The sequence below is a fragment of the Coregonus lavaretus genome (genome assembly GCF_964263955.1).
Source record: "Coregonus lavaretus genome assembly, chromosome: 5".
NCBI classification, from domain to species: Eukaryota; Metazoa; Chordata; class Actinopteri; order Salmoniformes; family Salmonidae; genus Coregonus; species Coregonus lavaretus.
In genome coordinates this window covers 67,117,475-67,142,416 of record NC_139992.1, presented here as the reverse complement: position 1 = coordinate 67,142,416, position 24,942 = coordinate 67,117,475, and the positions used below count along the sequence as shown (strand labels likewise).

At 42.6% G+C, this 24,942-nt stretch overlaps 1 long non-coding RNA gene across 1 annotated transcript; it reads right to left on the bottom strand.

The window, feature by feature from the left end:
* Positions 1 to 14,460: 14,460 nt before the first annotated feature.
* On the bottom strand, positions 14,461 to 15,355 carry LOC311129188. Its single transcript, XR_014613266.1, has 3 exons — positions 15,052 to 15,355; positions 14,626 to 14,729; positions 14,461 to 14,471 (listed from the first exon to the last, which is right to left on the bottom strand). It is a non-coding gene; the product is annotated as an uncharacterized lncRNA (long non-coding RNA).
* Between the last annotated feature and the right edge of the window lie 9,587 nt (positions 15,356 to 24,942).

Here is a 24,942-nt window from a genome sequence, read left to right as displayed (position 1 = left end):
TAGAACTCGAATTGCTAGGGGCTGGCCCATGTGGGGGGAAATGTAGGGAACATGGCGCGGCAGAGCTTCAAGAAAACAGTCACTTTCAAACTAGGGATTTCGTGGCTAATTGAGGTAAACAGTAATTCTGCTCATAGATTATTCATGTACAGTATGAACTACACATTGACAAATCCAGCCCAAAGCTGGAGGTTTTAAAAAATACTGTGCTTTCCCCCACAATGGTGCAGTCATTTGTTATCTTAGTCATCAAAGAAGAAGAATGCAACAATATATGTATACAGTGAGGGAAAAAAGTATTTGATCCCCTGCTGATTTTGTACATTTGCCCACTGACAAAGAAATGATCAGTCTATAATTTTAATGGTAGGTTTATTTGAACAGTGAGAGACAGAATAACAACAACAAAATCCAGAAAAATGCATGTCAAAAATGTTATAAATTGATTTGCATTTTAATGAGGGAAATAAGTATTTGACCCCCTCTCAATCAGAAAGATTTCTGGCTCTCAGGTGTCTTTTATACAGGTAACGAGCTGAGATTAGGAGCACACTCTTAAAGGGAGTGCTCCTAATCTCAGTTTGTTACCTGTATAAAAGACACCTGTCCACAGAAGCAATCAATCAATCAGATTCCAAACTCTCCACCATGGCCAAGATCAAAGAGCTCTCCAAGGATGTCAGGGACAAGATTGTAGACCTACACAAGGCTGGAATGGGCTACAAGACCATCGCCAAGCAGCTTGGTGAGAAGGTGGCAACAGTTGGTGCGATTATTCGCAAATGGAAGAAACACAAAATAACTGTCAATCTCCCTCGGCCTGGGGCTCCATGCAAGATCTCACCTCGTGGAGTTGCAATGATCATGAGAACGGTGAGGAATCAGCCCAGAACTACACGGGAGGATCTTGTCAATGATCTCAAGGCAGCTGGGACCATAGTCACCAAGAAAACAATTGGTAACACACTACGCCATGAAGGACTGAAATCCTGCAGTGCCCGCAAGGTCCCCCTGCTCAAGAAAGCACATATACATGCCCGTCTGAAGTTTGCCAATGAACATCTGAATGATTCAGAGGAGAACTGGGTGAAAGTGTTGTGGTCAGATGAGACCAAAATGGAGCTCTTTGGCATCAACTCAACTCGCCGTGTTTGGAGGAGGAGGAATGCTGCCTATGACCCCAAGAACACCATCCCCACCGTCAAACATGGAGGTGGAAACATTATGCTTTGGGGGTGTTTTTCTGCTAAGGGGAAAGGACAACTTCACCGCATCAAAGGGACGATGGACGGGGCCATGTACCGTCAAATCTTGGGTGAGAACCTCCTTCCCTCAGCCAGGGCATTGAACATTGGTCGTGGATGGGTATTCCAGCATGACAATGACCCAAAACACACGGCCAAGGCAACAAAGGAGTGGCTCAAGAAGAAGCACATTAAGGTCCTGGAGTGGCCTAGCCAGTCTCCAGACCTTAATCCCATAGAAAATCTGTGGAGGGAGCTGAAGGTTTGAGTTGCCAAACGTCAGCCTCGAAACCGTAATGACTTTGAGAAGATCTGCAAAGAGGAGAGGGACAAAATCCCTCCTGAGATGTGTGCAAACCTGGTGGCCAACTACAAGAAACGTCTGACCTCTGTGATTGCCAACAAGGGTTTTGCTACCAAGTACTAAGTCATGTTTTGCAGAGGGGTCAAATACTTATTTCCCTCATTAAAATGCTAATCAATTCATACAATTTTTGACATGCGTTTTTTCTGGATTTTGTTTTTGTTATTCTGTCTCTCACTGTTCAAATAAACCTACCATTAAAATGATAGACTGATCATTTCTTTGTTAGTGGGCAAACGTACAAAATCAGAAGGGGATCAAATAATTTTTTCCCTCACTGTACAGAGGGCTAAAAGTTTTCATGCAACTATCATTAAAACCTAACCACATTTTATGAACAGTACTAGAGGCATTCCAAATGAATTTAGCGAGATAGGAAACCAGGATCCTAAACTTCCTATTGCAGCCATACTATCAAATCACAAACAAGTGCCTGTAGAACTTATTCCACAGCCTATTCCATCACAGTCTACAAATGTTCCAATATAGACAGACCTTGTGAAATCTATTGTTCCTGGTGAGATAAATGGCTTTGGTGTGGAATACATTTTGTCAGAGAGCTGAATGTGGTTCTGAAGAAAGTGACACAGCTGACTGTGCTGGCAAGCTATTGGTGGTGCTTTGAGCTGCAATTTGACGGTAGTTTTATCTTTGTGTATCTGTCAGTGTACTGTACGTTCCGACAATGGACTGGACGGTAGGTTATTTGTCATCAAACTTTGGAAAAACGTGAAGTTTAAGGGGATCAATAGAGCATGTAGTGGTTTATGTTTTCTTGAGTGTACATGGACATCTCGAAAAATATGTATAATCTTAAAATGACATCTAGCTCCATGTTCCACTGTTTCATATTACACTACACCTCTGGGTAACATGATGATCTCTCTGTTTGCCCCCTCCATGCACTAGAGGTCTTCACGGGTCCACCCAAACCCGAATACCTGAGAACGTAGAACCAAATGGACCCGACCACGGCCTGCATATCCTATAGTATATTTATTTGACGCTAATAAGGTGAATTTATTGACTTATAGAAGGCCTAGCCAACATATACAGTGGGGAGAACAAGTATTTGATACACTGCCGATTTTGCAGGTTTTCCTACTTACAAAACATGTAGAGGTCTGTAATTTTTATCATAGGTACACTTCAACTGTGAGAGACGGAATCTAAAACAAAAATCCAGAAAATCACATTGTATGATTTTTTAATAATTAATTTGCATTTTATTGCATCACATTAAGTATTTGATCACCTACCAACCAGTAAGAATTCCGGCTCTCACAGACCTGTTAGTTTTTCTTTAAGAAGCCCTCCTGTTCTCCACTCATTACCTGTATTAACTGCACCTGTTTGAACTCGTTACCTGTATAAAAGACGCCTGTCCACACACTCAATCAAACAGACTCCAACCTCTCCACAATGTCCAAGACCAGAGAGCTGTGTAAGGACATCAGGGATAAAATTGTAGACCTGCACAAAGCTGGGATGGGCTACAGGACAATAGACAAGCAGCTTGGTGAGAAGGCAACAACTGTTGGCGCAATTATTAGAAAATGGAAGAAATTCAAGATGACGGTCAATCACCCTCGGTCTGGGGCTCCATGCAAGATCTTACCTCGTGGGGCATCAATGATCATGAGGAAGGTGAGGGATCAGCCCAGAACTACACGTCAGGACCTGGTCAATGACCTGAAGAGAGCTGGGACCACAGTCTCAAAGAAAACCATTAGTAACACACTACGCCGTCATGGATTAAAATCCTGCAGCGCACGCAAGGTCCCCCTGCTCAAGCCAGTGCATGTCCAGGCCCGTCTGAAGTTTGCCAATGACCATCTGGATGATCCAGAGGAGGAATGGGAGAAGGTCATGTGGTCTAATGAGACAAAAATAGAGCTTTTTGGTCTAAACTCCACTCGCCGTGTTTGGAAGAAGAAGAAGGATGAGTACAAACCCAAGAACACCATCCCAACCGTGAAGCATGGAGGTGGAAACATCATTCTTTGGGGATGCTTTTCTGCAAATGGGACAGGACGACTGCACCGTATTGAGGGGAGGATGGATGGGGCCATGTATCGCGAGATCTTGGCCAACAACCTCCTTCCCTCAGTAAGAGCATTGAAGATGGGTCGTGGCTGGGTCTTCCAGCATGACAACGACCCGAAACACACAGCCAGGGCAACTAAGGAGTGGCTCCGTAAGAAGCATCTCAAGGTCCTGGAGTGGCCTAGCCAGTCTCCAGACCTGAACCCAATAGAAAATCTTTGGAGGGTGCTGAAAGTCCGTATTGCCCAGCGACAGCCCCAAAACTGGAATGATCTGGAGAAGGTCTGTATGGAGGAGTGGGCCAAAATCCCTGCTGCAGTGTGTGCAAACCTGGTCAAGACCTACAGGAAACGTATGATCTCTGTAATTGCAAACAAAGGTTTCTGTACCAAATATTAAGACCTGCTTTTCTGATGTATCAAATACTTATGTCATGCAATAAAATGCAAATTAATTACTTAAAAATCATACAATGTGATTTTCTGGATTTTTGTTTTATATTCCGTCTCTCACAGTTGAAGTGTACCTATGAGAAATTACAGACCTCTACATGCTTTGTAAGTAGGAAAACCTGCAAAATCGGCAGTGTATCAAATACTTGTTCTCCCCACTGTAGATGGGTTAGCTGACAACGTCATGAAAACAATGTGCGCGCTTCCATGGGGCAGAAGTCAGCGTGTTGTTGTGATTCTGGATGGCCAGATTGCTAGCAAGATTGACAAGAAGCTGCCATGTGGTGAATCGTAAGTGGCTCGTTTCAGCTAGTTTCATCTTGTTCTCGATACCATGTCTTGTTTTGAGGTGTTTTGACGGATTTCAAGTCAATGCTAATATGACTAAAGTTCTCTAGCCAGCTAACCAACAACTGTAACGATGTATTTGTGAGACAACAAGTGCTCATTGTGCAAAAGTGTGTTTTCGATAAACATTGGAGACTAAATATAGCTTACATGTTGTCAACAATCTAAGCAGATCCCATCTGTTTTGCCCCATAGTTGCGCACGCGTCAGTTTTGTTGCTAAACAACCAACCCATCTATAAAGACCTATTCATTAACCAGAAGAGCAACTTTGCTGATAAACATATTTTTTTTGTTACTCGGCTCCAATCGGGTCTGATTGTTCTCGGGTCCGTTCGGGTCCAGGTCCTCCTTTTTTAAAATGATCAGGTCCGTTTGGGTCTGGGTCTGATTGTCCTCAGTTCCGTTCGGGTCTGGGTCCAACTTTGTGGACCCGAGAAGACCTCTACCATGCACTCAGAGGAAGGGATGCAAAACTAATGACATGCAGATATGGTGTGAATCAAATTATCAATTTCACAGCCTTCAAAAATGAACCCTCCTCTCTTATTTGTTGCTCTATCACTTTTATATTAGGGAAATATTGTAATTTACATATTTTATGCTTACAGCAAGGAAAACAAGAGCGAAAGTATACCAGGCAATTAAACTAGCGAAGCCCCATAAAGCTAAATTAAATAGATTGCAAAAGATTGAGAAAAGACAAACAAGCTCATAAAATTGGCATCACTGTTACATTATGTCATACAGAGAGAATTCAAGTCTCACAGGCAATATTCATCTTGGAGGAGAGTTTATGACAGTTTAAAAGCTTGGCACTCCGCTGTGCTGCATCTCTGCCACACCTAAAGCCCTGAGGTGAATTAGTCAGCATTTCAGTTGAGGCTGGTACACTCCAGAATGGAACCCCTCTTTATGGTGCAATATTCATGCTTAAAGGCCTGCCATAACAAGGGCTATTAGTCTGAACTAATAACAAACCCATCAACATGCTTGTTATGGGACTTGTAAGCACTGCTTGAAGCAGAATGGAAAAGGTGCCGATACTCACCGTGATTCCACCCCACCAGGGTTGGTTCCTATTTTAGAGCCAGTATTCCATAAAAAGTGACGGTACTCAAGTAGTAAAAAATATGAGAGGTGCCGGTTCTCTGTACTGTACATGCGAGCACCAGCGCATTTCAAACACTGCTTGTAAGTTTCTGTAAAATGAAGTACAAAAACAGGACAACCGTATCAATTAGCAAGTGTAAGGTTAACTAGAACCTCTAAATGGAAAAGGAAACCAAGGGAGGAAATGTGTAACTTACTGACTGGGTTTCAAATATCTCCACAACACTTCCACTCCTGTCAGTGACCTTCTCCTCTCTGCAGCCACCCCAGCTGCTGATACACATCAACTGGGTGATGGGAGTCACAAGCAACAACCTAACCGTCTGCATGACTCAAGACAGTCCCCAAATCCAGAACGAATTCAAGGCAATGCACAGTATTATACAGAGCCATGATTACATGGAACTCCCTTCCATCTCAAATTACTCAAGTAAACAGCATAATTAACTTTAAAAAACAAATACAACAGCACAACGCCTCTCCCCTATCTGACCTAAATAACTCTTAGGCAGATGTATATGTACTGATGTTTGGGTAACTGTCAGCCATGTATGTAACTGTTTGTGTAGTTCAGTCCTTGAACTGTTCCTGTCTATCGATGTTTTGTATTATGTCATGTTTTATGCTTTGTGTGGACCCCAGGAAGAGTAGCTTCTGCTCCAGCAACAACTAATGTGGATCCGAATAAAATGCTAAGACCAGGTTAGCACACCGAGCTAAAGCCTAGGTCTCAGCCAAGGTAACTCATCTTCAGGTGTTAGGTTAGTTACGTTGAACCACCTCCGCTACCCATGCTGACAAGCAGCAGGAGGCTAAGACCAACCACACAAAGAGAGACTGTAATATAATATGTTCACTTGAGAGCCCAGTACAGTAGTCAATTCACAGCCTCAGCAATCAAATAGTTGGACACAACATCTAGAGAAGATTTTACCTCTACGGGATCAGTGTCCCGTATACGGGACGGTTGAGCTAACGTGCGCTAATGTAATTAGCATGACTGTTGTAAGTAACAGCAAACTTTCCAGGACATAGACTTGTCTTAAATGGGCAGAACGCTTAAATTCTTGTTAATCTAACTGCACTGTCCAATTTACAGTAGCTATTACAGTGAAAAAATACCATGCTATTGTTTGAGGAGAGTGCACAACAACAAAAAACGTATCACGCAACTGGTTTGATACAGTCACCTCTGAAGGTAAATAATGTACTTACATTCAGTAATCTTACTCTGATTTGTCATCCTAAGGGTCCCAGAGATTAAATGTAGCATAGTTTTGTTTGATTAAATCCATTTTTATATTCAAATGTAGGAACTGGGTTCTACAGTTAGAACCCCTGCTGTCTTTGGCTCCACACCCAACCCTACCCTGCCATCTAGATGTGTGAAGGTTAGTGTATAAGCTAATGATCCATCATGTATGACATTCCTGCGAGTGTGTAAACTTACATTTTGTATTACCATATCATTTTTGTATGTTCTCTATAGTTATGTACTTGAAAATGTATCAATTGACCAATTCGGCACATTTGGGCAGACTTGATACAAAATAGTCCAGTATTGCAATGCTTCACTGGATCAATCTGAATCTTTGCGCACACACTGCTAAATTGCGCCTAAACTGCAATATTATATTGTGGCCTTTCTCTTGCATTTCAAAGATAATGAAAAAAATGGAACAAAGAAAACGCATGTTTTTTGGTTTGTATTATCTTTTACCAGATCTAATGTGTTATATTCTTCTACATTAATTTCAAATTTCTACAAACTTCAAAGTGTTTCCTTTCAAATGGTATCAATAATATGCATATCCTTGCTTCAGGTCCTGAGCTACAGGCAGTTAGATTTGGGTACAGTTGAAGTCGGAGGTTTACATACACCTTAGCCAAATACATTTAAACTCAGTTTTTCACAATTCCTGACATTTAATCCTAGTAAAAATTCCCTGTCTTAGGTCAGTTAGGATCACCACTTTATTTTAAGAATGTGAAATGTCAGAATAATAGTAGAGAGAATTATTTATTTCAGCTTTTATTTATTTCATCACATTCCCTGTGGGTCAGAAGTTTACATACACTCAATTAGTATTTGGTATCATTGCCTTTAAATTGTTTAACTTGGGTCAAACGTTTCGGGTAGCCTTCCACAAGCTTCCCACAATAAGTCGGGTGAATTTTAGCCCATTCCTCCTGACAGAGCTGGTGTAACTGAGTCAGGTTTGTAGGCCTCCTTGCTCGCACACGCTTTTTCAGTTCTGCCCACAAATGTTCTATAGGATTGAGGTCAGGGCTTTGTGATGGCCACTCCAATACCTTGACTTTGTTGTTCTTAAGCCATTTTTCCACAACTTTGGAAGTATGCTTGGGGTCATTGTCCATTTGGAAGACCCATTTGCGACCAAGCTTTAACTTCCTGACTGATGTCTTGAGATGTTGCTTCAATATATCCACATAATTTTCCTTCCTCATGATGCCATCTATTTTGTGAAGTGCACCAGTCCCTCCTGCAGCAAAGCACCCCCACAGCATGATGCTGCCACCCCCGTTCTTCACGGTTGGGATGGTGTTCTTCGGCTTGCAAGCAACCCCCTTTTTCCTCCAAACCTAACGATGGTCATTATGGCCAAACAGTTATATTTTTGTTTCATCAGACCAGAGGACATTTCTCCAAAAAGTACGATCTTTGTCCCCATGTGCAGTTGTAAACCGTAGTCTGTCTTTTTTATGGCGGTTTTGGAGCAGTGGCTTCTTCCTTGCTGAGCGGCCTTCCAGGTTATGTCGATATAGGACTTGTTTTACTGTGGATATAGATACTTTTGTACCTGTTTCCTCCAGCATCTTCACAAGGTCCTTTGCTGTTGTTCTGGGATTGATTTGCACTTTTCGCACCAAAGTACGTTCATCTGTAGGAGACAGAACGCGTCTCCTTCCTGAGCGGTATGACGGCTGCGTGGTCCCATGATGTTTATACTTGCATACTATTGTTTGCACAGATGAACGTGGTACCTTCAGGCATTTGGAAATTGCTCCCAAGGAGGAACCAGACTTGTGGAGGTCTACAATTATTTTTCTGAGGTCTTGGCTGATCTCTTTTGATTTTCCCATAATGTCAAGCAAAGAGGCACTGAGTTTGAAGGTAGGCCTCGAAATACATCCACAGGTACATCTCCAATTGACTCAAATGATGTCAATTAGCCTATCAGAAGCTTCTAAAGCCATGACATCATTTTCTGGAATTTTCCAAGCTGTTTAAAGGCACAGTCAACTTAGTGTATGTAAACTTCTGACCCACTGGAATTGTGATACAGTGAATTATAAGTGAAATAATCTGTCTGTTAACAATTGTTGGAAAAATTACTTGTGTCATGCACATAGTAGATGTCCTAACCAACTTGCTGAAACTATAGTTTGTTAACAAGAAATTTGTGGAGTGGTTGAAAAACGAGTTTTAATGACTCTAACCTAAGTGTATGTAAACTTCCGACTTCAACTGTATGTCATTTTAGGCGAAAATTGAAAAAAATGGTCAGATCCTTAAGAGGTTCATTGGCTGAGCATGCCCAGAAACACACCTATCAGAAGGTCTGTTCTTTAGAAGGACCTTGCATAAGGCAGATCTTCAAAGGAAAACAAGAGTGAAACATAAAAACATGTCTGAACAGTTTGGGGGTCAGGTACCATCTGACTGCAGTGCACAAAAGATAAGTCTACAGTATTGGACATACCTATTCATACTTGCCGTATTTATTCACGTATTCCAAAATACACACAGAGCAGGGGCATGGCTTGGCTTAAATCAAAGTCTGTCAGTTAGTCATTCGACGCCACACTGTGAATAAATCGTAATCCTCTTAAATAAGCTTCTACACACAACTACAAAGGACCCACAGATACAATCCTCTTTAAGTGGAATGAGTGGGGCTATTAAATTCCCTCCCCAGCAGCATCACTTATTCAGCTCCGATGCTAGGCAGAACATGCAGCTTTCTAGGAGATCCTATCAAGACCCACTTTGTGGGAAAGCTGTTGTTGCTAATTTTAAGCATGGCACAGCAGAGGCTGTAAATAAATCATTAGGCACGCCTGAAACGATAAGGCTCATCTCTCAGGCTGCACAGTGAGACAGGTGGTGGTGTGGAGCTGTGTGCTGGGGGAGTAATGATGAGGACAGGTGGGATAGAGACTGCTCTGTCTGTCTGGAGAGATGAGTCAAAGATCCTAACTCCCAGGCCTGCAGGGAACCTATCAACCCCATATCAACCCCCCTAACCCTCTGGTATCAGATGCCTGTGACATACTGTATCTCCTGTTCTCCTTCCACCAGGGTTGAGCTGCTCTGTGAAGACCTGCTTCCAAACACAGAGCTGGATCCCTGCTGGGATGAGGCCAACAGCCAAACTCTGCACAGGTGCTGCTGCCCACTGATCTTTGTTCTCCTCCCCCAGGGCCTACTGTGTCCAAAAATGCACTCAGCCAAAAGAGGAGGTGTCATGGACATCCTATTTAGTAATAGTAGAGCACACCTTGACAGTACACCTCTCCATCGCACTCTTCTGTGGTCCTCTGTAGCTCAATTGGTAGAGCATGGCGCTTGTAACGCCAGGGTAGTGGTTTCGATCCCCGGGGCCACCCATACGTAAAAATGTATGCACACATGACTGTAAGTCGCTTTGGATAAAAGCATCTGCTAAATGGCATATTATTATTATTCTGTCTGCCCTGAATGGCTTTACAACAAGGGAACATTTATGTGGCACAATTCAAACTTTCTTTTGATCTTACTTTGTAATAACTGGGCTCCAGTGAAGGCTGTTTGTAGCAGTGTAGGCCTATATACAGTATTGTCTCAGTGTAATGCACCGCTGGCCTGACAAGAGGGAGCCCAGACCACTGCAGGGAACTGTGGCACATTACTGCAGGGGAAAACAACAGCATGCTAGAGAAATTAACAGCTAACTTTTTCATCATTACTAGTGCCCTGTGCAATTACCCACCATGCACTGCTCAACTTAATGAAGAGACAAGCACTGGATGCCATAATAACTACATTTCTATAATTACAACAGGATGATGACAGATGGTTATATGTGAAGACATTACTCAGCTAACACATAACCTTCTGAGAACCATATGTTTCTTAGGTGGGAATTTCAGTACTTCAGCATAACGTTTCCTACAGGTTTCTTCATGGTTCTATTTAAAGTCATGTTCTTAAATTGTTCAGAAAACGTTAAACAACGTTCTTCTGTGGGAATTTCCATACTTCAACATACATTTTCTGCAGGTTCTATTTAAATCATGTTCTCAGAACATTAAGATAACTTTCCATAAATACCACAAGAAAACATTCTAAGAATGTTATTTAGATCATTTAGCAGACGCTCTTATCCAGAGCAATTAGGGTTAGGTGCCTTGCTCAAGGGCACCAACAGATTTTGTACTTAGTCGGTTCGGGGATTAGAACCAGCGACCTTTCGGTTACTGGCACGACACTCTTAACCACTAAGCTACCTGCCGCCCCAGTTTTCAGCATCAACAAAACTCTCTCTATCCTCTATCTTGTTAAGCGTGTTCAAGTGTGTTGGCCGTGCCCACTAATTGGCCACACCTGATCTTAATGAGTGCTTCCTTTGAAATGGGGTCTGTTTGAATAGACTAAAATGAACAGCTTCGTATGAGTTTAAAAAACATGGCATGCTATCACCATCCTGGTGGCGTAGTGGACTCATTTCATGGATAAGGAACAGAAGATTCTAGGTTCTAATATCACTGATGCCTTGCCACAATAAAAACAAAATGTGTTTGCATGATTAATGCCTGAAGCAAATTAATTTCCATGTGTCCTATATATGGTTGGAGTTCAAAACACTTAACCTAAGCTAGCAGTGCTATTAAAAGTCTTATCAAAACATGTTCTCAGAACGTTATTACCTTCAAATAACCTATAATTTCCATTCTTAGAACGTTAATAAGACCTTCCAGGAAAACTCAGGGAACCATAGTAAAACGTACTCAGAACCTCCCTAAAAATGTAAATTCCCAGAACAGGCATAGTTTTCACTTCCATTCTCAGAATGTTAGAAAATATATATGTTTTACCGGTCAGGAAACGTATGGCTTTGTTCCCATAACCAATGGGAAACCAAAAACGTACGTTCCCACAACTTCCAAGGAACCAAATGTGCTAGCTGGGTATGCTATTTACAGCACTTTCTTGAATATATTTATATAAATCATAAAGCTCACCACTAAATATACTGAACAAAAATATGAACGCAACATGTAAAGTGTTGGTCCCATGTTTCATGAGCTGAAATAAAAGATCCCAGAAATGTTCCATATGCACAAAAAGCTTATTTCTCTCCCATTTTGAATAATCCATCCACCTGACAGGTGTGCCATATCAAGAAGCTGATTAAACAGCATGATCATTATACAGGTGCACCTTGTGCTGGGGAAAATGAAAGGCCACTCTAAAATGTGCAGTTTTGTCACACAACACAATGTCACAGACTTCTCAAGTTTTGAGGGAGTGTGCAATTGGCATGCTGACTGCAGGAATGTCCACCAGAGCTGTTGCCAGAGAATTTAATGTTCATAGTTTTAGAGAATATGGCAGTACGTCCAACCAGCCTCACAACCACAGACCAGCCCAGGACCCCCCAGCCAAGGACCCCCCACATTCTGAAATTGCATTTCTGTCCCCCACAGTTTTATCATTGGAATGTGATACAAAACAAGCAGGTGTGCTTTAGGACCATGCGGACGCCTCCGAGGGGTCGGGTAGGCTGTTTGGAGTGTTTATATGACTGAATAAAAAAATATAAATAATAGGGGTGTAACGATTCGTTTTAACAACGATTCGATTTGTATCACGATTCGTGGTTGTCGATACGATTCAAGGACGATATTGGTTCATTTAGAACGATACGATCCGAAACGATTCAGTGACTTGAAATCGATTCAGTAACCTTTTAGCCAAAAATTCAACCGGTGTGACTGAAATAAATACCTGGATACTGGACAGTGCAGGTGAAGTTTCCTAGATTCCTGTTTCTTGTAATGGAATCAGGTATCAATTAATTATGAATATAAATAAACAAGTAAACAACAATGAATGGCAAATGCATTCACATTTTATTTGAATAAAGTGCAAACAACACTTTAGGTTGAATTAACAGGAAGTTAAAATTGTCTGATCTCATTTTCAATATTCAATACATTTTCAATAAAAGTACAGTAAGTGCAACCAACATTTCAACAGTAGGTTTACCTGCTACTTCTGCTTTTGTTTTTCAACATAAAAATATTACAATATTAATATAAAAAATAAAGTGCAACCAACATCTCTTCAGGTTGAATAAAGAGTAGGTTTACCTGCTACTTCTGCTTTTGTTTTTCAACATGAAAATATTCAATATTAATATCAAAAATAAAGTGCAACCAACATCTTTTCAGGTTGAATTAACAGTAGGTTTACCTGCTACTTCTGCTTTTGTTTTTCAACATAAAAATATTACAATATTAATATCAAAAATAAAGTGCAACCAACATCTCTTCAGGTTGAATAAAGAGTAGGTTTACCTGCTACTTCTGCTTTTGTTTTTCAACATGAAAATATTCAATATTAATATCAAAAATAAAGTGCAACCAACATCTCTTCAGGTTGAATTAACAGTAGGTTTACCTGCTACTTCTGATTTTGTTTTTCAACATGAAAATATTCAATATTAATATCAAAAATAAAGTGCAACCAACATCTCTTCAGGTTGAATTAACAGTAGGTTTACCTGCTACTTCTGCTTTTGTTTTTCAACATAAAAATATTACAATATTAATATCAAAAATAAAGTGCAACCAACATCTCTTCAGGTTGAATTAACAGTAGGTTTACCTGCTACTTCTGCTTTTGTTTTTCAACATGAAAATATTCAATATTAATATCAAAAATAAAGTGCAACCAACATCTCTTCAGGTTGAATTAACAGTAGGTTTACCTGCTACTTCTGCTTTTGTTTTTCAACATAAAAATATTACAATATTAATATCAAAAATAAAGTGCAACCAACATCTCTTCAGGTTGAATAGGGAGTAGGTTTACATGCTACTTCTGCTTTTGTTTTTCAACATGAAAATATTCAATATTAATATCAAAAATAAAGTGCAACCAACATCTCTTCAGGTTGAATTAACAGTACGTTTACCTTCTGCTTTTGTTTTTCAACATTACAATACAAATACAGTATTAATATCAAAAATAAAGTGCAACCAACATTTCTTCAGGTTGAATGAGCAGTGGATGAACCTGCTACTACTCTCATTTTAATAAACAAACAATATTCAACAAAAGATCAAGTGTAACCTACTAGGCTACTCTTCAATGACTACAGATTTTTTTTCAAAAATATCAACTGATCAACATGATCTGGCCGCAGAACACTTCTCTGTGCGTTCACTATGTCGCCAGCAGTACTAAAAACTCGTTCTGCTGGCACACTGGTGCCTGGAATGCACAGGTACCGTTTAGCAAGGGTGGAAAGTACAGGTAGCTCTTTCTCCTGAGATCTCCACCACTTCATGGCATTTTCAGTCAAAGGCAACGCATCTTTTGCTCGGTACCTTAACACCTCTGCTCTGGCTGTCTCGCTTGTGGATTTTCTTTCTCTTTGGGTGAAGGAATCGCCAAACAGCGCATCTAAGGCTTTCTTCTTACAAGGAGGTGACTCATTTGGAGCTACAATATAAGAAATATATTTCAAAATATAGTCATGTTTCTCATTAATACAAAACAACAACAATATTTTATTGGTATCACATGAAACACACCTGTGGTCTCTTCATTGAATCCTGACAGCTTTGTGCTTGAGCTTCCCTCGTCTTCCTCCTGATTTCCTATTGCTTGCATCTATTGATGTAAGAATGTGTGAACTGTTCAAATTTCTGCTCTGTAATACTGCACACATAAATTTAGAGGAAGATAAAGAACAGATGAGATTTGAGAGAGGACAAATGAAAGGGGAGAAGAGAAAAGAGCAGAGGAAAGAGGAGAGAAGAGTTACCTGGTGGGACACTTCTGCCTCAAAAACCAGTTTTGTGTAGACCTGTTCTCTGTCCTCTTTTTCCAGGTAGGGCAGTTCTTTAAATCGCGGGTCCAACGCTGATGCTGTTTAAAGAACAAGAATATTGCATTCATTGCATTATTAAATTAAGTTGACCTGAAATTGCAAGTGATGACCACCTCCTCATACACAAAATAATCAGAAGATTAAACTTTAGTATGTTTAAAAGAAATGTGGCACAGTGATGATGTAAAGCCACCATGAACTAAGAATTGTATTGCAGATATCTTGTTTACTTTTCCATATGAAAAAACAACTCAAATTCAAACTTGAAAACGCAAAGGTGTGGCATTTTACAAATTAATACAGTCTAATAACCTAAAATATTAACCAAGTTGATTTTAATTAAGACTCCAAATTAATTACCTATGTTGAGAGCATCTTGGGTGCCTCTGTAGCGTGTGGAGAGGTCACTGGCCATCACCCTCTTAATCTCTGCAACCAGGGTTGAGTCGTCTTCGCATGGCTGTAGGTGTTTCAGCAGTTTTGCTTGAAGAGGAGCAATTACAGAGAGAGTTGGCTGGTCTTCTTCACACATCACAGTGGTTGCCATTTTGACAGGACCCATCAACTGAACAATGTCATCCATGTTGGCAATATCACTCTCACTCAGCGTGCCTACATCTGTGACCCCCTTTCGTAGATCCTTGGACATCAGAGTTGCCATTATAGCTGGCTGTTGTTCCGAAAAACGTTCAAGCATTTCGAATGAACTGTTCCATCTGGTGATTATGTCTTGGATCAGTTTATGTTTTGGTAAATCCATCAGAGTTTGTTTTTCCTGTAGGGCGTGACATGCAATCGGGCTGCGGTGAAAATATCCAACAATTTTTCGCACTTTCCCCAACAACCTGGAAGCACGGTCCACCCCCAAACCCTTCTGCGAGGCAAGGTTGAGTGTATGTGCGAAGCAGGTAATGTGTGGACTGAACTGGGCTTCTGCACCGGCCACAATCATATTCCTGGCGTTATCTGTGACGATGGCAGGATTCTTGTCGTAGATTTTCCACTCCATGCAGGCTTCACGCAGTAACGCGCCAATATTTTTACCAGTATGGGCTTCATTTAAAACTCTGGTTAGCAGAACAAAGGTCTTCATTTTCCACTCCGGATCAATGTGATGAGAGGTAATTGTCACATACCCTTGATTTGAGCATGACGTCCAGCCATCTGTCGTTATCGCTACTCGTTCAGCTTGAGAAAGCGACAGCTTCACATCATTCTTAGTACTTTCGTACAATGCAGGAATAACCTTTTCTGAGAAGTGTGGTCGGCTTGGTATTGTGTACCTTGGCTCCAATGTTTGAATCATTTCACGGAATCCCGGATTTTCAACCACACTGTAGGGTCGCATGTCTTTGCAGATAAACTTGGCAATTGTTGCCGTGATGTTTTTCGCCCGAGCTGAGTTTTGGCCTAGTCTCTGACTAAACATGCAGGCGAGACCTGAGGCTTCTGCAGAGTTGACTTTACCTTTCGCTGCTGTAGCAGCGGGAACGCTGCAAGAGGTGCCTGGACGGTCGGTGTTGTGTGAAATCCCATGGCGCCTTAGTAGGTGGTTGGAGAGATTTGTCGTGTTGCCGTTGTACTTTACTTGACCTTTACATATCCTACAAACAGCGAGCGACTTATTTAAAACATCTCCGTCTTTGCAAAAGCCAAAGTGTTTCCACACACTGGACCGCAATGGTGGCTTGATAATTTCTCGCTCGTCGGCTTCTCCTCTGTCGTCCGCCATGCTATGTTTTGTTGTCTCTGCGCCTTTGCGCTGCTGCTGGCGCGGGGCGATGACGTCACGGATAGGCAGACTGAATCGAATAATGTTTAAAGCCTTTATCATTAAAAGTGCTAAGAAAAAACATCCATATAAAGTCTGACGTGCTTAAATCCAATGGGTTATTTCCTAGTATCGATACAATCGATTTATTACATTTTAAAACGATGTTAGATTGATATATGTTGTCCAAAAGGCCAACTCGCCGAGCACAGATCGATGTAGTTGGATCATAGGAATATAAATCGATACATCGATGTAGTAGATGGATCGTTACACCCCTAATAAATAATGTCCCCTCCAAAGTTGCACCCCTGGTGAAATCCATAGACTAGGGCTTAATGAATTTATTTCAATTGACTGATTGCCTTATATGAACTGTAACTCAGTAAAATCTTTGAAATTGTTGCATTTATATTTTTTGTTCAATAAGATGGCTGAGATAATAAGCAACTGCTCATTTCAAATTAAAAACCATGCTAAAATCACATCAACATGAATGAATTGATCTGACTTCTAAAGAGCAATATTTTCCAAGCCATGCACCTACTAGGGTTAATACCGTTGTACTTTTAACAGAAACTCAACTTACCATTTCACTTTATGGAACAAGTGTGACCCGTTTCAGGAAACTAGGCGTATGTCGCGGGTCACTACTTCACAGGAGAGCCGTTTGAATGTAAACTAACTTTAGCTGGCTGACTGGCTCGCTAGCTAACGTTACATGTATGACCTTATTATTCGTATCTCATTTGCTTAGCTAGTTATAGCCTAATGTCAGCTAGCTAACATTGAACCTGGTTGGTTAGCTACCTGCAGATTCATGCAGGGTAGTAACGTCATTAATTTTGATTATGGTTAATTGTTTACCTAGTTAGCTAACATTAGCTGGCTGGCTCGCTAATATTACGTGTATGACCTTATTATTATTTCGGGTGCGTTTGTAAATTCAGTCTGGCCATCTAACGTTACTCCCATTTCAGAGCTCTCTCGTCTGAGTTTGCCAGAGCGCAGAATAACTGATTAATTTACGAACACTCAACACCAGTTGAATATGGCTGGTGTCAGTAAACGTCGGCAAAAAAAGCGTCATTAAATTGTTGCCAGCAGAACAGTTAAAAGTCACCAAGGCTCTAGATAACATGAAAACAGCCTAACCAGCTCTGCCAAGGCGAGTAAATTGGTCAGAGTGGGGTGTTCTCTCATTATGTGTCTGGAAGTAGCTAGCCAGTTAGCTTGGGTGCTTGACTGCCGTTATGAGGTCAAAACGTTCGGATCAACCCTTCTCATCGGCCAGAGCGTCCGGCGGTGTGCGCGCTGAACGCTCCGGCAGGGACAACTTCTGAATTTTTATGAAAGGACAATCTGACAGCACAGTTGCAGTCACCAACGCTCTGGATAACATAACAGCCTAACCAGCTCTGCTAGGGCGAGTAATGTTCAGTGAGCTGTTCTGCCATTTGTGTCTGGAAGTAGCTAGCAAGTTAGCTTGGGTGCTTGACTTATGTTGTTATTACAGAATGCTCAGATCAACCCTTAAAGAGATGGGTGGGGCTAAAGCTTAAGAGGGTGTGAACGATGCTGAATGGGTGTAGACAAAGAAGGGCTCTAGTATTAGTACCAAAAGATTCAAAGGCCATTTTATCAAAAGTGATTTCACTCAGATTTCTTACCAGCCAAAATATTTTACCAGCCATAATTACATAAAAAAACTAAAAATAACAGATGACCATGCAAAAGTGATCAACTTTCAAAGCAAAATTACTTTCCCATTGTTCCTCAACTATAGTGTATGATATACCATTTTGTAGCTCTGAGTCTCTACTTTAATCCAATGAAAAAACACAATTTCAAAATTTTCTACATAAAATGGATTTGAGCTGGTGGGTCACAATTTACTTTATAATCCTTTGACACCCTGCCTCTAGCCTCATGGTGAAACCAATACCTCCATAGCGCCTCACAGTGGAGGTGTCATAATACCCATAAAACCTAGCGGTCAAACAGGGAAATGGTTCCAATCGTTTTTCCACCATTCTTTTTTCCCATAGGGGATTTTAGAAACACTTAAAATAAGGGCTGTGTTTTGTGTAGGCTTAACATGGCGTGACGTTTTGATAACCATGTAAATCTCTCTCCGACAAGGTGACTTTTATCAATATATTCGGCTCTATTTACTCTCAGATTCAAAAATGCTAATTAGCATAAAAGTAGACATCCTGCAAAACTACAAATCCCTGCAAGCTCCTGCACGTCATCTCTAGCTGACACCTTTGCTAGCAGGTTGTATGTCAATTTAAAACTTGCACAAGACAATTCACAGAATTGTCAATTTAAAGACATTTTGCCAATTTGTTCATTACTACATTTAACTAACATAAAACAGTTAATCCAGAGATTCTTACCTTTGCCTTGATTCGACATTCTCGTCCAGATCATGGCATTTGTAATTCTTTATGATAGCCAAATTATCAGCTAATTAGCATTTTAAAAAAATATTTTTTTTGGGGGGGGAGCAAATACAGGCAAATATATTTATAAAAATCCCCTTGTCCATGAGCGATTTACACAGTTAGCAAAATGTCACGCCAGAGTAAGTCTACCCCCCAAAAAATAAAAAAATTAAATGAAAAAATAAAACAAAGCCCTTATTTTAAGTGTTTCAAAAAAAAAAGAATGGAGGAAAAACAATTGGAACCATTTCCCTGTTTGACCGCTATGTTTTATGGGTATTATGACTCATACTGTGGTACTCTATAGAAAACGTATCAAATTTGGGCAATGGGAGGTACAGGTAACTGCCAAAATAATGGAAACACTTGAGTAAATAAGCGATACAAAGTATATTGAAGCAATGCCATGGCCGTCGCAGTGACCAGATCTCAACCCAATCAAACAGTTATGGGAGATTCTTGAACGGCGCCTGAGACAGCCTTTTCCACCACCATCAACAAAACACCAAATGATGGATTTTATTGTGGAAGAATGGTGTCTCATCACTCCAATAGAGGTCCAGACACTTGTAGAATCTATGCCAAGTTGCATTGACGCTGTTCTGGCTCATGGTGGCCCAACACCCTATTAAGACACTTTATGTTGGCGTTTCCTTTATTTTGGCAGTTACCTGTATATCCAGGTCCTAAAATAAACTGTTTGGTCCACCAGCCGCTGTGGAAGGTAGATGAAAATATACAGTGCATTCGGAAAGTATTCAGACCCCTTCACTTTTTGCACATTTTGTTACGTTACAGCCTTATTCTATAATGGATTAAATAAAAACATTTCCTCATCAATCTACACACAATACCCCATAATGACAAAGCAAAAACAGGTTCTTAGAAATTTTAGCAAATGTATAAAAAAAATAATAATAAAATACCTTATTTACATAAGTATTCAGACCCTTCGCTATGAGACTCGAAATTGAGCTCAGGTGCATCCTGTTTCCATTGATCATCCTTGAGATGTTTCTACAACTTGATTGGAGTCCACCTGTGGTAAATTCAATTGATTGGACATGATTTGGAAAGGCACACACCTGTCTATATAAGGTCCCACAGTTGACAGTGCATGTCAGAGCAAAAACCTAGCCATGAGGTCAAAGGAATTGTCCATAGAGCTCCGAGACAGGATTGTGTCGAGGCACAGATTTGGGGAAGGGTACCAAAAAATGTCTGCATCATTGAAGGTCCCCATGAACACAGTGGCCTCCATCATTCTTAAATGGAAGAAGTTTGGAACCACCAAGACTCTTCCTAGAGCTGACCGCCCGGCCAAACTGAGCAATCGTGGGAGAAGGGCCTTGGTCAGGGAGGTGACCAAGAACCCGATGGTCACTCTGACAGAGCTCCAGAGTTCCTCTGTTGAGATGGGAGAACCTTCCAGAAGGACAACCATCTCTGCAGCACTCCACCAATCAGGCCTTTATTGTAGAGTGGCCAGACGGAAGCCACTCCTCAGGAAAAGGCACATAACAGCCCACTTGGAGTTTGCCAAAATGCACCTAAAGGACTCAGACCATGAGAAACAAGATTTTCTGTTCTGATGACACAAGATTGAACTCTTTGGCCTGAATGCCAAGCGTCACGTCTGGAGGAAACCAGGCACCGCTCATCACCTGGCCAATACCATCCCTACGCTGAATCATGGTGGTGGCAGCATCATGCTGTGGGGATGTTTTTCAGCGGCAGGGACTGGGAGACTAGTCAGGATCGAGTGAAAGAGGAACTGAGCAAAGTACAGCGAGATCCTTGATGAAAACCTGCTCCAGAGCGCTCAAGACCTCAGACTGGGACGAAGGTTTACCTTCCAACAGGACAGCAACCCTAAGCACATAGCCAAGACAACGCAGGAGTGACTTCGGTACAAGTCTCTGAATATACTTGAGTGGCCCAGCCAGAGCCTGGACTGTATTTGGGGGGTTTCTCTCCATCCAACCTGACAGAGCTTGAAAGGATCTGCAGAGAAGAATGGGAGATACTCCCCAAATACATTTACATTTACATTTTAGTCATTTAGTAGACGCTCTTATCCAGAGCGACTTACAGTTAGTGAGTGCATACATTATTTTATTTTTTTCATTATTTTTTTTCATACAGGTGTACCAAGCTTGTAGCGTCATACCCAAGAAGACTCGAGGCTGTAACCATTGCCAAAGGTGCTTCAACAAAATACTGAGTAAAGGTTCTGAAAACGTATGTAAATGTGATATTTCAGTTTTTATTTCTAATACATTTGCAAACATTTCTAAAAACATGTTATTGCTTTGTCATTATGGGATATTGTGTGTAGATTGCTGATGAAAACCCCCCAATTTAATCCATCTTAGAATAAGGCTGTAACGTAATATAATGTGGAAAAAGTGAAGGGGTCTGAATACTTTCCGAATGCATTGTATACCAATCACTCAGATTTCTTACCAGCCAAAATATTTTACCAGCCATAATTACATAAAAAACCTAAAAATAACAGATGACCATGCTTTTTAATGTTTCTAAAACCAGAAATGTAGTAGAAGTAATGTGGTATATTTTCATTTCATTTTGTGTGACCTGAGTCTTTAAACCAAAATATTAGAGACAAAATGTTCTGTCGCTGAACTGAATTCTGTCGCTGTACATTTCAAAAGTGCTGAACAAATAGTTATATTTACGTCCGTCCTAGCTCGCTCATTAATGTCTTAATCGAAATTACGGATTGCCTCTTATCCGCTCGTCGTCCTCTTATGCCATAGTTTGTACATCTCAATTGTCAGTAGAAACCACATTTGTTTAAGGAAGTCATCCATATCAGCTATGGTTTTTTTAAAGGCAGTAAATGAGGCTGAATGAACTGTTTCGCTGCCAGACAAGGCTCTGACGATAGCCAGGTGGTAAGGATTCACTCCATGGTGCTGAAAAGAAAGCTCTGCTGTTGGGACAGCTTTATGTAGGCCATAACAGTTTGTGGGCAACGTTTGTCACCGTTATAGTGCAATTAATGTATTGTTTCGTGTTGTGTAGTGGCTTTGCTGGCAAGCATCCCCCACATTTTCTTTGAGTTTGCCCCACCAAGATTTACATGCTAAAATCGCCACTGTGAACCTCCAACAACAACACATAAAACCTCACATACAGTAGGGAAAAAAAGTATTTAGTCAGCCACTGTCACGATCGTCGTAAGGAATTGACCAAGGCGCAGCGTGTTGAGCGAACATCGTAGACTTTATTAAATTAAAGATACCACGATCAAAACAACAAACCAAAATGACGAAAGTGAAGTCCAAATCTGACACTGACAAAACAGGATCAAGGAAACAAAAACCCACAAAACCAAGGTGAAACCCCACAGTATAAATATGGCTCCCAATCAGAGATAACGAGCCGACAGCTGTCACTCGTTACCTCCGATTGGGAGTCACCTGAATAAACACTAACAATCACCACACATAGAAATGAAACAACCAGAATACCCAACATAGAAATACACCCAACCAAGGAAAATGAACAACCCTGGCTCAATAATAAAGTCCATGGAGCCAGAGTGTCACAGTACCCCCCCCTAAAGGTGCGCACTCCGGGCGCACCAGCATACAGTCTAGGGGAGGGTCTGGGTGGGCGTCTGTCCATGGTGGCGGCTCTGGCCCAGGTCGTGGTCCCCACCCCACCTTAGTCACTATCCGCTTCCGTATTCCCTTCCTCATGACCACCCCCCAACTAAACCCCACTGGATTAAGGGGCGGCACCGGACTAAGGGGCAGCACCGGACTAAGGGGCAGCACCGGACTAAGGGGCAGCCCTGGACTAAGGGGCCGCACCGGGCTAAGGGACAGTACCTGACTAGCTGGCTCTGGCGGATCCTGGCTGGACGGCTCTGGCGGATCCTGGCTGGACGGCTCTGGCGGATCCTGGCTGGCGGAAGGCTCTGGCTGATCCTGTCTGGCAGAAGGCTCTGGCTGATCCTGTCTGGCAGAAGGCTCTGGCTGATCCTGTCTGGCGGAAGGCTCTGGCTGATCCTGTCTGGCGGAAGGCTCTGGCTGATCCTGTCTGGCGGAAGGCTCTGGCTGATCCTGTCTGGCGGAAGGCTCTGGCTGATCCTGTCTGGCGGAAGGCTCTGGCTGATCCTGTCTGGCGGAAGGCTCTGGCTGATCCTGTCTGGCGGAAGGCTCTGGCTGCTCCTGTCTGGCGGAGAGCTCTAGCGGCTCCGGTCTGGCGGACGGCTCTGAAGGCTCATGGCAGACGGGCGGCTTTGCAGGCTCAGTACCGACGGGCAGCTCCTGCGGCGCTTGGCAGACGGACAGTTCAGACGGCGTTGGGCAGACGGGCAGTTCAGGCGCCGTTGGGCAGACGGGCAGTTCAGGCGGCGTTGGGCAGACGGACAGTTCAGGCCCCGTTGGGCAGACGGCAGACTCTGGCCGTCTGAGGCGCATCGTAGGCCTGGTGCGTGGTGCCGGAACAGGAGGTACCGGGCTGAGGACACGCATCTCAGGGCTAGTGCGGGGAGAAGCAACAGGGCATGCTTGGCCCTGGGGACGCACCGTAGGCCTGATGCGTGGTGCCGGAACTGGAGGTACCGGGCTGAGGACACGCATCTCAGGGCTAGTGCGGGAAGCAGCAACAGGGTATGCTGGACCCTGGGGACGCACATAAGGGCTAGTGCGGAGAGCCGGAACAGGGCATGCTGGACCCTGGGGACTCTCATAATGTCTAGTGCGGAGAGCAGCAACAGGGTATGCTGGACCCTGGGGACGCACATAAGGGCTAGTGCGGAGAGCCGGAACAGGGCATGCTGGACCCTGGGGACTCTCATAAGGCCTAGTGCGGGGAGCAGGAACAGGCCGGGCTGGGCTGGCGACGCGCACCGTCTCCCTGGTGCGGGTGGCCGGAACAGGCCGGGCCGGGCTGGCGAAGCGCACCGTATCCCTGGTGCGTGGAGCAGGAATAGGCCGGGCTGGGCTGGCGAAGCGCACCGTATCCCTGGTGCGTGGAGCAGGAACAGGCCGAACCGGGCTGTGGAGACGGATAGGAGGCCTGGAGTGAATAGCGGCCACCACCCGTCCTGGCTGAATGCCTACCCTCACACACTCTGTGTGAGGCATCCGCACAGGACGTACAGGGCGGTGTACCCCTGGCCTGGTGGCCTCCTGAATCCGCCTTGTGGCAGCCTCCTGCTGCTCAGTCGCCCAAGCCATGTGCCCCCCCCCAAAAACTTTTTGGGGTTGCCTCTCGGCCCCTCGCACTAAGTGTACGGTGCCCATTAATCCAGGTGGGTTTTTCTGTCACGATCGTCGTAAGGAATTGACCAAGGCGCAGCGTGTTGAGCGAACATCGTAGACTTTATTAAATTAAAGATACCACGATCAAAACAACAAACCAAAATGACGAAAGTGAAGTCCAAATCTGACACTGACAAAACAGGATCAAGGAAACAAAAACCCACAAAACCAAGGTGAAACCCCACAGTATAAATATGGCTCCCAATCAGAGATAACGAGCCGACAGCTGTCACTCGTTACCTCCGATTGGGAGTCACCTGAATAAACACTAACAATCACCACACATAGAAATGAAACAACCAGAATACCCAACATAGAAATACACCCAACCAAGGAAAATGAACAACCCTGGCTCAATAATAAAGTCCATGGAGCCAGAGTGTCACAGCCACCAATTGTGCAAGTTCTCCCACTTAAAAAGATGAGAGAGGCCTGTAATTTTCATCATAGGTACACGTCAACTATGACAGACAAAATGAGGAAAAAAAATCCAGATAATCACATTGTAGGATTTTCAATGAATTTATTTGCAAATTATGGTGGAAAATAAGTATTTGGTCAATAACAAAAGTTTCTCAATACTTTGTTATATACCATTTGTTGGCAATGACACAGGTCAAACATTTTCTGTAAATCTTCACAAGGTTTTCACACACTGTTGCTGGTATTTTGGCCCATTCCTCCATGCAGATCTCCTCTAGAGCAGTGATGTTTTGGGGCTGTCACTGGG